This window comes from Micrasema longulum, unplaced genomic scaffold (assembly GCF_059751315.1).
Source record: "Micrasema longulum isolate JH-2025_06_02 unplaced genomic scaffold, ASM5975131v1 h1tg000071l, whole genome shotgun sequence".
NCBI classification, from domain to species: domain Eukaryota; kingdom Metazoa; phylum Arthropoda; class Insecta; order Trichoptera; family Brachycentridae; genus Micrasema; species Micrasema longulum.
In genome coordinates, this window is record NW_028277278.1 from 279357 (window position 1) to 295214 (window position 15858).

Consider the following 15858-nt stretch of genomic DNA (forward strand, 5'->3'; position numbering starts at 1 on the left):
AAACGCGGTAGCATTTTTTTTTCTGTATGAATTACATGATGAACATTTTATATTATACTTCCTGTCTACGTGTGTGCTTAAAAATTAGACCACATATTTTAATTTTAGCAAATGTTTCAAATAGTTGAAATTCAAAATGTATAAATATTTCCTGTCTACGTGTGTGCTTAAAAATTAGACCACATGTTTTAATTTTAACAAATATTACAAATTGTTGAAATTAAAAATGTTTATAAAAGAGTTTTTATTTTCACATAACAAGAGGTATTAAAAATGTTTTTCAGCATTGACGGTAGGCATTTTTTTTCTTGAATCACTTTAGTAATATGGAAATAAACTTATTCTAAGTAAGACTGATCTCCTTACCTTCCTGTAACAGATGTTTGAGATACGCTGCATTTGGTTTAACAGTTCAGGAGTTTTACTAGAATTTAAGGCATTTAATTTAAACTATTTTAAACAATGCACATGCATTTGAATTGATATTTATTGTACTAGCTCATTCCATCCATATAAATTTGTATGCTTGTTGCATTTTATATTACTGTAATTATTTTTTATTTTATTTTTGACATGTTTTTCTTCTCGCTACACCTGTTGTTTTTTATTCGATACAAACATAATGAACCCCCTGTATAATCGAGTTTGTTTTGCCTACTTATTTACCGAGTATTGCGGAGTAAAAGTAACTTTTTAATAAGACAGTCAACTCAGTTTTGTCATACGCTCCGTCGCGTACTGACGCTAGTTCGGGTTTCGTGTCTCATTCGAGTTTCAGCACGCGTTGGTGTCTCTTTCATGCGATTATAACTTATTGATAACATTAATGGAAACGTTTCACCGAATACTCGAACCGTCAGCTCACACTACTTAGATAACAGTCTCACAATAATAGATCGCGTAACAGGTGGAATTTCATTTCGTAAAGGAATTTGTTCGTTCGCCGATATCACGGCCTATCTGTTGCAGTAAAATTATTGCACAAATTGTGTGTTATTAGAGTGTAAATTTTTACCCAGTTGGTTGATAATTATTTTTATCGAAGTGTTTCAAAGCTGAGTTTATGGATACGACTCACCAAAACCACCACACAACGGAGAATGTTCTAAATTTTTGAAAAGGTTTGTTTTACACAAATGCATAATTTTTATTTCAATCAAAAGGTCTATAGATTAAATACTTATAACTGCATCTAGTAAATATTATTATGTGAAACAAAATCTTCAAAAAAAATATGAGTTTTTTTGTCTGAATAAAGTATAAAAAATAATTTTATAAATTATGAATTGGCAAAGGGTTACTGTCATTCGATGAAAACGCAATTTAATTACGTATTGTGAGAACTTTATATTTCAATACATTTCGTCAGAATATTTAATGTTTATATTAAAATATGATAGCTTAACACAACCAATGATGAAAATATTTTTTTATCCTAGTTCTTGAATCATATATTGACGATTTTATCAAAATTGAAAAAATAACCTTTTAAAAAATAAATACAGCTCAAAACATCCAAACGGCATTTGTATTTCTTAGATTTAATGTTCGATTTGATACGAATTAACATTCACCTACTTTCATTTAAATATTTTTTTATTATATGTTTCCCTTCCTTCCCTATAAACTAATTTATTTTTGGCATATTTTTATTTTCATTCGATCAATCTCGATTTAAGTTTCTATTGATTTTTTGGGATAACCCGATTGTGGTCCCGTGGCCAGTGTCGCGCATTCATGGATCAAAGGTTCGTGGTTCGAACCCCACTCTACGCCAACTTGATTCTCATTTTTGAATAATGAGTTATTTGCAACTCGTTTAAAATGGCCCTCAAAATTGAATGTTAAGGTAAATCATAAGAACGGAAGTATTTCTTAAATAACGTTTTTAGATTTCATTTGCTGAAACACTAAGTTTTTTTGTGATGATTGTACTTCTGTTAAACAACCAAAAAATAATGGAGTACATAATTCGGTATATTTTTTTGACTTATGCTATTAACTTATAACTTCTTAAGTATTTTTCTAATATAAAATTATCTATTTGTTTTAATAATATAGAAACTGGAGCATGAGGAGAGCATAATAATATCGGACCATTTTTCTAATACCGATATTTTCCGATATTACAATTTCCATGTTTTTTCTAAATACTCAATATTTTATTTATTTATTTTATTTTTTTGGGATTTTTACAGCTATTACATTAACAAAATAAGTATAAAAATATTAACAATGATAAAGCTAATTTAAAAAAATTCACTGTAAATACAATGACACATAATATATAAGAAAAGAAGTTTCGTAATTGTATTTGTGTGACGTTTGTATTCATGTGTATGTGAATGTGTGTATGCGTGAATGAATGAGGGAGAGGGTGCGTGTGTGTGGGTGCGTAAGTATAAGTAATATCATAATCTTCAGGTTAAAATCGTTCTAAAATATGGTAATCCTGGAAAAAAAGTGTTTCAAAGGAAATAAACAAAAAATATTTCAATTTACCGTTTACCTTTAAAGTCTTCAACTTCAATTTAGACTTAGATAGATACATGTATTTTAACCGTGACAGTAATTTCTTAAATTTATCAAACTCATATATTTCTTATTACACACTATGCTATGTTTTTTAACAAACTCAACAAAACATAAAATTAATACACAAACAATACACAATTCATTACTTTAAGCATTGAATAAAATCTAAATTAAAAAAATATTCGGCATGTTTTCAGGCACGGCTTGTAGTAGTAATAGTTGTGAATAAATATTAACTAACTAAAACGACTACTGACGGAATCTGATCGAACGAAATCAGCATTCCGATTTCTGATTGGTTGAATGAGCGAAATGGCGTGACGATGAATCACGTTTTAATATTGAAACTTTTAACTAGATAAAATAAAATACAACTCATTAAATATCGAAATCCTCGGTGTTTTCAATATCGCATTTTTGTTCCGATATTCCGGTTTTCGATATTATTGAAAACGTGGATCTACGCTCTAAGCGTGAGTTGCACTTTAGGGTATAAATTTCAACTTATTTATATTTATCTAATAAATCTTTATTATTTCTATACTATAGTACTATTGTTAGAGTATAACGCTGTTAAAATATTAGTTGGTAGGAATTTCAAATGCTTACAACCAAATTCACTATTTTAAAAAGGTTTTATAATTAAAATATCATGTAATCCAATACCTACTCCCTACCCCTTATTCATTTTCTGGTAATCTGTAGTCTGAACTTGTTACACTAAATTCATGTAAGCAAATGTATTGAAGGTATCTACTTGTCATTTGGTAAAATTAAAAAAACCTTATTTTAGAGCTTCTTACAAATGAACAGTCATATTTGTACATTAAATTTATTTTGATAACTTTTCACATGCATGAAATATTTCACAAAACTAAATGCGTAAATAATTTTCATACAAAATCGCTAATTTAGTTCTTTGAATATTTACTTTATCTTTTTTCATTTTCCGGATTACTTAATAGATTGGCGTATTATTAATAAAAATTTGTCTTAAACGTCATGAGGTAACCAGAAATCTTACTTTCGATCTTCATTTTTTGTATAAGTTGTAGCAAGTACTTGTGTATATGGGGAGACAAAACGTCTGGCGCCAGACCTGCCAATATAATTATAAATATGGAAGGTTATTAAATTGTGCTTTCTTGTTTTCAAACAATTTGAAAAACTTATATTATTTTGTAAATATGCATTTAATTCGTGTCTAAACGGGTGGAAAATACAGTTCTATATGTGAAACAGGACCAGGGCCCCAATTACAATGGGAAGCAAAGTATTATTAATTGAATCGCAATAGACTTCGTAACACTTCAATTCAAAATATTATGAAAATAAAACTTTGTTATTAGTGTAACACAATTTTATCATTATAAAACAACACTACTACAGTTTCGAGAGAGAATTCCTCCCGTCGACGGGTGATATAAAACTAATAGTACATACAGAATATTGTTCACGGTGTCATTATAGAATCTATACAAAAACATAAAAGGAGGAATGCTCTCCCGAAGCTGTAGCAGTGTTCTTGTAAAATAAGCAAATCATGTCGCACTACTAACAAAGATTTGTTTTCATAATAATTCAAAATAATTTAAAGGTTAATAGAGCTATATTCAACTGTCGATAAGGAAAGCAGTCACTTTGTGATAGGTACAATATGTGTCTACTACTAGCACAATAATTTGAATTAAATGCTTTGAAATAAATCGGCTTGTGGTTCTGTGGCTAGTGTCTTGGACTCACAGACCAAAGGTCCGTAGTTCGAATCTCACACTACCTCAACTCTATTCCATTTTCTAATAGTGAGTTTTTCACAACTCGTTGTAAATGGCCCTCAAAATTGAATTTTTGGGTAAATCATCAGAACGCAAATAATTATTTTTAAAAAAAAGCAATTTTATGGATAAATTTCAACTTGCAAGAGTTATATTTCATGACTTAATATTATAATACTATTGTGTCAACCAATTGAAGTGCTTAATTTGTTATAAAACAGTCATTTATGAAAATTAAACGGATATTGGTTTGTTAGAATTGCTTCCAGAGAGTAACTAACGATCTCAATTTGCGCATGTACGGACTTGTGAATTTAGTAATAGGTGACTGTTTTATAGGAACCAATAGACTTACACAGTTCCTTATTTTAAGATAAAGATGGAGATTTGACCCAATATTTACTATTTTGTGTAATGCACTAATTTTGTGAAAACACATTTAAAACGTTAATTTCGAAAATTACCAATGCGAAAATTTATAGTATCTATTAAAACCATATTGGAATGTACAAAAAAGGTCCAACAAGTCAAACAGATACTATTTTTATAGTTTTGGTACTATGACAATGAAATATCAATTCGTATATTTTTTTTTTCTGGACTATATGTTTTTCTCTCTCCTGTAAAATCATTAACTTCGTACTTGGTCGTTTTCGGAATTAACCATTCATTTGATAATAGGGTCAAATTCGGAAAAAAATTAAACTGTCATATTTTTCAACAAATATTTGAACCAAGATCAACGCGCGCATCCCATGCCTGTAATACTGTCAACTGTCAACTTGTATTTGTTTTTGCTTTTGTCATTTTATTTATCTTCGGCCGTATTTGTTTCACGGCACTTTTCGCTTCACGCTTGCCTTTCTCTTCTAGAAATAATGGTTTTCAATAAGGTTCAGGATCCATGTTATTTAAGGGACCTGGTGTTGACTGTTGATCACAGAATAACATAATAAGTTGTCAGTTGTTGCGTCTTCACAAAATAGCGATCGCGGGCAATTTTGAAGCTTTGGAGTAGAATGCAAAATTGATAGTGTTTTATTTGTAATGATACAGCGTGTTTGCAAAACTCTGTCACATCCGAAACCACGATGATCAGTATGAGCAAGATAACGTATAAAAAATAAAAAAAATAGAATCGAGAAAATACATTTTTTTTATATTAAAAAACCAAATGGTTTTTTACTTCTGCAGGGGTGAAACCAGGAGTTGGGGGGGGGGGAGTCAGATACGCCGCACACCGCGCCCCCCGCGCTTTCCACTCGACCGCTCCATAATCCTAGAGATAAAACTGACTTAACATTCCTGGTTAACATATTTGTACGAATTTAGCGTGATTTCAACAATAAAAGGAAATTTCACATTGGTTTACGAATTCCTCACTTTTTACTGACAATATTCAATTAAAACATTAACAACGCCACGATGCTATCTGATTCTATTCATATTCCACGTGTATTTTATATAAGTATTTCACTTATAACTTATAAGTTTAATACATAATTGATTATTTATTTGCTAGTAATCGTACATAATCGTTTAGTTATGATTACGATAATCAGTTAGACTTAACACTTGACACCGATCTACTAGGACCGGTCATGGTAAAATTAACTTGTTTTTACCGATTGTTATAATGCTTTTATGATAAATATATTGATTACCTAATAATGATCATAATCATGCAAGGTAAATCCTGGGAAGAGACTGCCATAAAAGCCAATAAATGTATAAAAGTAATTAAAGAGTGGCTAGATTGAGTTCTTCTTTCTCTCAATTCTAATATTGAGTTACTTACAACTCGTTGAAAATGGCCCTCAAAATTAAATATTTGGGTTAATCATAAGAACGCAAATATTTCTTTTTTTTTTTTTTTAATAAAAAATAGCGAAAAAACTTTCTTCCTACCTTTTTACACTTAAAAATTTTCAACCCCTTCATTTAAACTTAACATTATATTTTATGATAAATACTGTTACCTTGATATATGTTATAACTGAAGAAATAAAAACTGGAAAATAGATAAAATATTTAAGAGTAACGTTAGACTGTCAACTCAAATAGAATCCGTTTTGCAAGTAAACTATTTAATATCAAACGGTACTAATTGTTCGTGGCTCCAAAACTATTCAATGCATTCATAAAGATATTATGAAAGAGATTAATTATCTGAATGTGTTTTGATATGAATTTTTGTTGAAATTATGGATGAAAAAAGTAGATTTGAATAGCTCCTTTTTTTAATATAATATTATTTTCTCATTTTTATTGTCAAAAAATTATATACTAATATTAGCAATTTAAAAAAATGTTTGATACCTATTGTATTCTTCGCAATAGTGTAATTTGTATTTGTTACTTAAGTTTACCTATTTTAAAATGCAAATAAAAAAAAAATACATTATATTAAAAAAAAAAAAAAAAATAGAAGCTTTGCACGTAATGTGCTAAACACAGTACAGAGTAGAAAATTGACAAATAAACTTAAAATTTTAAAAACGAAATAATAAAGATCTCGGATATAATTTCTCTCCCACCTTCAAAAAAATAACAACGATACACGCGCACTTGTCACATATTTAAATATACGCAATTATATCTTACAACGATCTCAAGATTTTACGGCTGAGTAGAGGAACCCCCCGTTTTAGAGATAGGTAAAATACATCGATATTTTTTCAATACAGTTCAACAACTAAAAATAGATCCGTTGTCTTTTGTGATAACAATATTTTCCCTTATGCCGTAGGGATTTTATACTATTTTATTATGTATATTAATTTTTAGTTATTATTGTTGTTGAAACCACTGATTTTCAAAAATTTTTAACCCACACAAGCACAGACATCATAAGTAGCATCCGGGGGTAGGGCGGAGGAACAGATGTCCTGGCTGAGGAACATCAGCGACTGAGCGGGAGTGCGCGGGGGGAGCTGTTCCGGTTGGCACAGAATAGGGATGCCTACTCCCGAGTGATCGTCAACATGGGTTGACCTGATATGGCACAGAAATAAAAGAAATGTACGTTGTTCTCATTCATAATCGTTGCTCATGATCGGTTAAAATCGCTCTTTAAATACCAATATATTTTCAAACTTAAACAGCGCGTAGATCGTGAGATTTTTTGTCGTTCTCTGGTTCATTTCCGCTTGAAATGTATTAAGATTACGTTGTAATAACGTGTAATATTACGTGTATGTAATGGCGTTCGAAAGTCCTCAAGGTCGTCCACTCTCTGAGCCAATAAATGAATAACAATAAGTACAATATATAATTATGTACCCACATACAACATACATAATACAGACATGTAATCTTGGTTAGAGCATGTCACAAAAGCGCTATAACTTCCGTCAACGAACGTTATTGAACTCCAAAATAAAAAGTATGCATGTACCATATACTCGCATAACGATTTATTTTAGAGTACTTAAGGGTTTGTAAAGTTTGTCGAATGAAGATCAAATAGGTTTATTTCAGTTTAAGTAATATCTGTAAAAATTATATTGATCCAAATCCAGAACAGATTTTGATTCAGAAAATATCGTGTCGTGTTACACAAATGCGAATGCGAACGCGAACGCTTAATTTTAGAACACGTTTTTTTATAATTCTTTTTACCTACTGCGAATGCAGTCAAATAATGGCAGTTAACGCATTTAACTTATATAATCAATTTTCTGATACCTGGTAATCACATAGATGCGAGTTCATTTTTTTTTCTATATTTTCAATAATGTGCAATTTAAATTATTCTGAATTGTAAATGCTCCATATTCTTATTTGTTTCGTACTGCTACAAACAATTTCATCCAATAAATTTTCCTAGTATAAATTTACAAATCACTATCTTCATTGACAAAAACAAACCTGCCAAAAATGAATAAATCTTTAAATCTATAAAAAACGGCAAGTTATATCTTTAATTGGCGGGTAATTTTTCATTGTTAACAAACAAAAATATTTCGAAAAAACCTGTTTAAGAGAAATTTCTCAAAGAATAATAAAGAATTACTCTGTATGGGTATACCTGTTTTGTGTGTAGGTTGAAAGAATCTGCCAATTATAATAATACCAAACTAGAAGAGAAACGTCACCTACGTCAGGTTACCTCGGTGACATTGCTTTTGTATAAATGTATTATAAACCTGTTAAATGTATAGTGCATTAATGATTATTCTATTAAATTGATGACGTCGAATTCAATTTTTTTTATATTATTTAATGTAAGTCTTTAAATACTGTTTTTCGTAATTACTAAGAGAATGAGAGTAAATACATGGTGTAACATAAAAACATTAAATTTATTGACGTATTTACACTTTACGCGAGCATATTATGCGTCTCCCGTAATGAGTTTTTCCTAAAACTCCTTTGAAATATTAATTGTGTATCTTGTATAAAATGTAATAATATGAAATGTTAAAAGTATGAAATATTAATTTCATAATACTGAACAAACAAGAACGTTCAATTAACCAATAAATAAAATTTACATTTTATCTTATATTTGAAATCAATAAAAGCCCTTTTTATTCTCAGAAACAATAAAAAGAATGATTTTTTTATATTTGAGACACCGTCTTATGACATTTTCAAAAATAATTATTATCTTAATTCGCATATTTCGCGATTGCATCTTATTTTACGGTCATCAAATCATTATGGTGGTTCATTACTATTAAGTAACTCATTACATACCGATTTAATCATTAATGTTTAGAGAGGGATTTATTAAAATTAGACTTTTTTTTTTTTTAATGTTCGTCTTCATTGTATTCTATTTCACGAAATCGTTGATTTTGTTCAGTAAGAAATTATTTTGTTAACAAATTACAACAGGGATGGAGAATACCTTAAATAAGGGAATATGGAAGTCTAGGCATTTTCAGGGCTTATGACCTGTCATTGGCTGGTTTAAGTGGCCACTTTACACACTGTGTAACATTTACCATTTTGCCTATGTTTGAACATCCATATTTCTTCAATTCTTCCATTTGTTGATTTAAGTGAAGTTAAAGAGCTGAAACCTTTATTGTTGTGAAGAGATTCATCTGGCTGAATTATTTCACATACTAGACAACGCCGGATATTATTCAAACATAGGCAAAATGGTGAATGTTACACAGTGTGTAAAGTGGCCACTTAAACCAGCCAATGACAGGCCATAAGCCCTGAAAATGCCTAGACTTCCATATTCCCTTATTTAAGGTATTCTCCATCTAGGCATTTTCAGGGCTTATGACCTGTCATTGGCTGGTTTAAGTGGCCACTTTACACACTGTGTAACATTCACCATTTTGCCTATGTTTGAACATCCATATTTCTTCAATTCTTCCATTTGTTGATTTAAGTGAAGTTAAAGAGCTGAAACCTTTATTGTTGTGAAGAGATTCATCTGGCTGAATTATTTCACATACTAGACAACGCCGGATATTATTCAAACATAGGCAAAATGGTGAATGTTACACAGTGTGTAAAGTGGCCACTTAAACCAGCCAATGACAGGCCATAAGCCCTGAAAATGCCTAGACTTCCATATTCCCTTATTTAAGGTATTCTCCATCCCTGTTGTAATTTGTTAACAAAATAATTTCTTACTGAACAAAATCAACGATTTCGTGAAATAGAATACAATGAAGACGAACATTAAAAATAAAAAAAAGTCTAATTTTAATAAATCCCTCTCTAAACATTAATGATTAAATCGGTATTGAATCGAATTGAAGAAATATGGATGTTCAAACATAGGCAAAATGGTGAATGTTACACAGTGTGTAAAGTGGCCACTTAAACCAGCCAATGACAGGTCATAAGCAATGTAAATGCCTAGACTTCCATATTCCCTTATTTAAGGTATTCTCCATCCCTGTTGTAATTTGTTGATCTTAATGACTCTCGAGGGGGTGAAATCCAGTCTTTTGTTTACGAACATTTGGACAAACTCAAATATTGTAATTATTTTCTTTTTATAACTGTCTTTTTCTTTGGAAACTTGTTTACAAACTACTTACCCCTCCTTTTTACGCACTTGGAAATAATAATTTACGGAAAATACAATCATGTTTTTTTATAGAAAAACTAATTTTTCAATGGTAATCATCACATCGAATACGGGCCTGAAACTATTGTATTTGCGTGTGATATACCCATTTAATTTGCTTACACGATTTTTCAGCGAATAAGAGTTATGAATCTTATTTTATAAACATCAACTCACAGACAAATAAATGAATTTTTAGGGAAATATTTGGACTAGTTGGAAATGTAACGCATAATACAAAAAATAAGATATTTGGATATTATAAACTGTGTAAAGTCATTTACATTGAATTATCGCATTATTCAGGTTGATTTATATGGATAAGCAACTGATTGCTTATAAAATCTTGGAGACTATTTTATGAGAAATCTTTAAAAATATGTTTATTTTACTGTCTTACACATTTTATTGTTTCTCTCCATTTATATTTTTAAATCGAAGTTCAATTGAAAATAAAAAGTACCCAGATATTCGTCTCAAAAATACGTTCTCATTGTTCCCATATTTTTTTTATTATGTCCGTTTTTATAATATTCAATGTCAATATTCAAACATATCTTTTTGGTGGTTATTTTACAAATTACTTTTACTATTTTATGAAAAAAATGTCTTCAAGTACCTTTATTTATCGAGTACCTACTTATTAATGTTTTGTACACTCAAGCTTCAACATTCACGTATAGTTTTCTCTCGTGGTCAGTTAATACGATTCCAATTTCCAATAGTTAGGAATTTCATGTCAAGACTGGGTTCATGAATCCCAGCAGCAATTAAAAGCTTAGAGAAGGATCCTACGATATTCTCTATTCCGCCTGGAGAAGAATTCTCTCCAATACTTCCATTTTCTTAACATTCCATACTATGACCTTTTTCTATTGCAGGCATTGTGTTTTACTTCCAAGAAATACGTATGCTTGGCTTTCGTAGGGAATATATTCGATTTAAGGGTAGATGAATTGTAGAAGAAAATACTTTACTCAATTGCATTAAATTCAAGTTTAATAGTTTTCATATTTATATTTACAAATCGCTACAATTTGTTTTTGCCGTTTTAAATTTACAATAATAATTATGAATTAAATTTTTATAACCGTAGCGTATAATTTACTCCTTACCGTAGCCTTCTGATGGTTGTCAACCAAGTAGAAATAATATTTCACATATCTACAGGAACTAACTAATTAAAGAAGCTTGAACATGTACAGTTTAATATCATACAAATAATTAAATTACTTAATTAGTTTCTCACAACAACTAAAAAATGATTTGTATTTTCTGGATGATAAAATTCACTATTTATCCATAAATATTTTGGACATATTACAAAAAGGGCATAGAAGCAAATGGAACATGTGATATAGTAAGGAGACAAACGACACAAGTAAAAAAGAGCACTAATTCGATATTCACTTTTGATAAATAACAATTAAAGAAGAACAAAGTAAGATTTACAAAATGAAAATATTTGTATTAGTTATCATGAACCTTTCTTTTTGATTGTGTATTGATGTTTTGTGTGTAATTTAAAATAAACACCATATAAGAGTGATGGATTAGGACGTAACTCAAGTAAGTACCTTATTGCACTAAATGTTATTGAATATAACTACATACCGACTTTTGTATGTCTACCGGTTTCAAGACGTACCCGTCTCTTCGTCGGAAGAACAATAAACCAACATGCAAAACTCACTAAACGCCTTCACCATTGTCGTTGCACAAAAATATAAAACTAACACAACATGCATTTTAATAAGTAACTCTTACATGCACTGATAAAGTTTTGAAAACGTTTTATGCTGTGGGAGAAATATATAAAAAAGAAGGAGGGGCGTGAGTTTAATAGGTATAGGGTGACCATTACAATTGAACATCATATGATGGGCTATATTGAAAGGTTGTTTGATTATTTATCAAAGGAACATGATTTTTTAAAGCTTTTCTAATGTGAAAAATATCTATATTATTTGCTTTTACCCCTTTTTATTTACATGTAAGATTTCAACTCCTGTATCTTTATTGAAATCATGATTAAAGGTGATTAGGTGATTAGGTGATTTGAGAATCCGGAGAAATTGTAAAGACACCTCATATGTTCCTTAACCCGAATATCAAAATTTCATGATGTTCTTCCAACGTAAAATGAAAGACAAGAATTGCACTTTGATTGGTAAACACCTAAATTATTTGGTAAACAATTTTTATCTTTATTATTATGCAAGAATTTACCAATATTGGTATTTGTATCAAAAGCAAGTATGATATTAATTGGTACAAATCGGGATACATTTGTGGATATAGTATTTACGTAAAGAATTTCTCTCGTAAGAAAGGTATGTCTCGAAACTAGTATGCATAGAAAAGTTGGTTAATGGGTAAATACAAATATTGAATATCATTTAGTCAAATGTTTGACCACAAAGTTAATGATTTAATAACTTATATTTACATATAAGTTATTAATTGAAAAAACTTACTACACTTCCACTTATTTGTTTGATCAATTAGCGTTTTTACCTTCTAATGAGCATCTTCAGACTGGTAAATATAAGTTATTACATCATTACAATGGGATTTCATCAAAAATTGACAGTAAATAATTTTAATCAAACAATGCTAATGCTATAAATATTAATAATACGATAATATGTATTTAAATAAATTCGTTTTAAATTATTTTAAAAGGCGGTTTTTTAAGCTAGTTACCTAGTTTTTTTATTAAACATACCTATCTATATGGCAAAAAAGTACGGCAAACTTGAAGCAGCTACGATATATTTCATGAATATATTTTTTTGCAAATGATTTTTAAATTAAAATAGATCATGTCGAGTTGACTAAACTGGACAATTTATTGAAACAGGCTAAAGATTTCATTAAAATGATGCAATTTACTGAGAACAAGGCTATAAATAAAATTGTTTAAAATATAATTATATTACTTTACTATGCAAAAGTAGGTTTGTGAGTACCATGTATGGCATAGTGACCAGCAGTGTCTTGTGGAAAATTGAAAGTTGTTAGTGTGTTTTATATCATTTAACATTTTTTTAAGTTCACTTGAGGTTATCGTGTTGTGTGAATAGAAAGGTGGAGAACTGTGTAGGTCTGGAATCCCAGCAAATGTCAAGGTTGTAGTTATTTGCCATCTTATGCGATTAATAACTAAACTGTCAACCGGTAAATATACAAACTGTGCAGCTTTGATTACATATATAGCCACTGACTGACTATTCATAAATATCAAAATATGGAAGATCTTTCCTATACCTAATAGTATACTCAACGGAATACATATTATTAATTCTAGTAAATATTAATATTTCACCACTTACCAACTTTTTATGTTTACTGGTTTCGAGATGTACCCGTCTCCATCAAGACACTCACTACACCAACATGCAAATACTGAAATACACTTTCTTCCCCTTTACCATCACCGTATACATAGTATTTATGATAAAATACATAAATTACATGCAGAGTTAAAGAGAATGCAACACCACCAAGTTCAAACATGCACTAAAAGTAGGTTAATAATATTTAGGGATATGTTGCAGAACGTAAGGAGGTAGAAATTAAGAAGGGAAGGGGGCTAAGAGGTTGAAAGTTACACGATTGATTATTTTTTTATTTAGAAAGTAGGCTTTATTGAAAAGATCTTTAATTATATATAGCGGAATAGTTTTTTTTAAAACTTTTTTAATTTTAAACATTTCCATGTTGTTTAATTTAAGTCCTTTTTTACTATTTAAATGTAAAACTTTAACTCCCGTATCCTCATAAAAATTGTTGCCCACAAAGTTAATGCTTTGAACATAAATAAAAGAATGCATATAACTTGAGTTACATATTTGTAGGATTGCGAAAGAGCATCCGAATAATAATAAGCGCGTTTTCTAATTTTTTATTCACTGATTTATTAATTATTTGTTATGTGAGTTTACACCATCTTAAAAACCAATATACAATTTTTGTAGTATAGCGATTAAAAAAATTATAACATAAAATAACAATTGAAGAAAAAAATTATTTTAGTATAATATTAAGGTTTCCCGTGTCTTTTATTTCTTCGAATAACTCATTATACAATTTTGAACTCTTGTACAATGACCGTGTTTTGAGACTAATTTTTTATTGACAAATGCTAAATTTTCCCCCTAAAGGATTTATCAAAATTTATGGATATTACAACACAGAAAGATAATGTTTCCCACAACTATATAGTTGTCTAGGCATTTACAGGGCATGTGACCTGTGATTTGATAGTGTAAGTCATCACTTTACACACTGCATAACATTCAAATTTACCCTATTTTAAAATATTGGTAAAAGGCTTTACCTCTTTTACTTCACAGAAATCGACTAATAGAAGAATAAGAGACATACGGATATTCAAACACAAGCAGAATGATTAATTTTACACGGTGCTGTGTTTTAATACCTGAATGAAATGCTAATTTCCCCTAATAGTATTACTACTACCATCACGCCATTTTTTCGTAAAAGCAGGCAAAGAGTATGGAACGCCACAGACGTCTATGCTTACATACATTCCCAGCTTCTTGCACATTCATATATCTTGTCATACCCTTCGATTGTGTCTGCTTTTGACAATACCAGAATAAAGATTTTGGTTTATCTGATCATGCTATATATGTTTTTGACGTCCACGTCCTGCTGTTAAGTTAAGTTATGATGTATGTTAAGTTAACTCGTTATGTAACAATAAGTAACTCTTAAAGTTATGTAATCTGTCAAATAATGGCTAACTCCTCGCCTGGCTCACCTTCCTGGCGGGTCTTTCTCTACCTGAAACAATCTTTTACTGCCCTGTAGGCTGTAGGAATTTGGCACAGATCCATTTATCCATCTTCAGCGATACATTTCTCATTAGGTCTTGTTTTTTACGAATAAACGTCTTCATCCGTTCCTTCCTTTAGCTGTCACCTTCGAATTTCTACCCCAGAGTCCGACAGTCTGCCACGACATACAACCATCGCAGTTTCGGTCTGCCGACACTTTTTCGCCCTGCCGCCGGGTAGTAGCTAAACACTCTTTTTGGAAGCTCCAAACCCCTTTGCATGCGGTGCAAATGACCTAACCAAAGTAATCTGTTAACTGTAATCAACTTGACTACGCTGACGTTTTGATATACGAGTGCATAGTAATGCTTCGTTTTGAATATTTTCCTGTGTCTAAATTCAGCACTGATAGGTCTGATAATAATGTGACGAATTTCTGGTCTGACATTAACGCAATATTGTTCCCATGAAATATCCTTGTTTATAATTATTTACAGTTTTCCAGGTTTATTTGTTAGAAAAACGCTACCTTGATAAAAATAAGCTCGGATAAAAAAAGACCCCATATAAAATATTTGCGTTTTTAAGTCCCGGAATAGTCTCAAACTTTCAAACATTTCAAAACAACCTTCTGACTTCCTATAAACAACGTAAGTTAAATACGTTACACAATACTTGAATGTAAAAATTAGATATGAGT

General features: G+C 30.2%; 1 protein-coding gene across 1 annotated transcript in view; it reads left to right on the top strand.

The window, feature by feature from the left end:
- The first annotated feature begins 676 nt into the window (after window positions 1-676).
- The window catches only part of LOC148284984 (uncharacterized), a 132081-nt gene continuing 116899 nt past the window's right edge, over window positions 677-15858 (top strand). Inside the window, exon 1 of the mRNA XM_088231697.1 lies at window positions 677-1121. The gene's annotated coding sequence lies outside the window, so the exon portion shown is untranslated. The remainder of the gene's footprint in view (window positions 1122-15858) is intronic.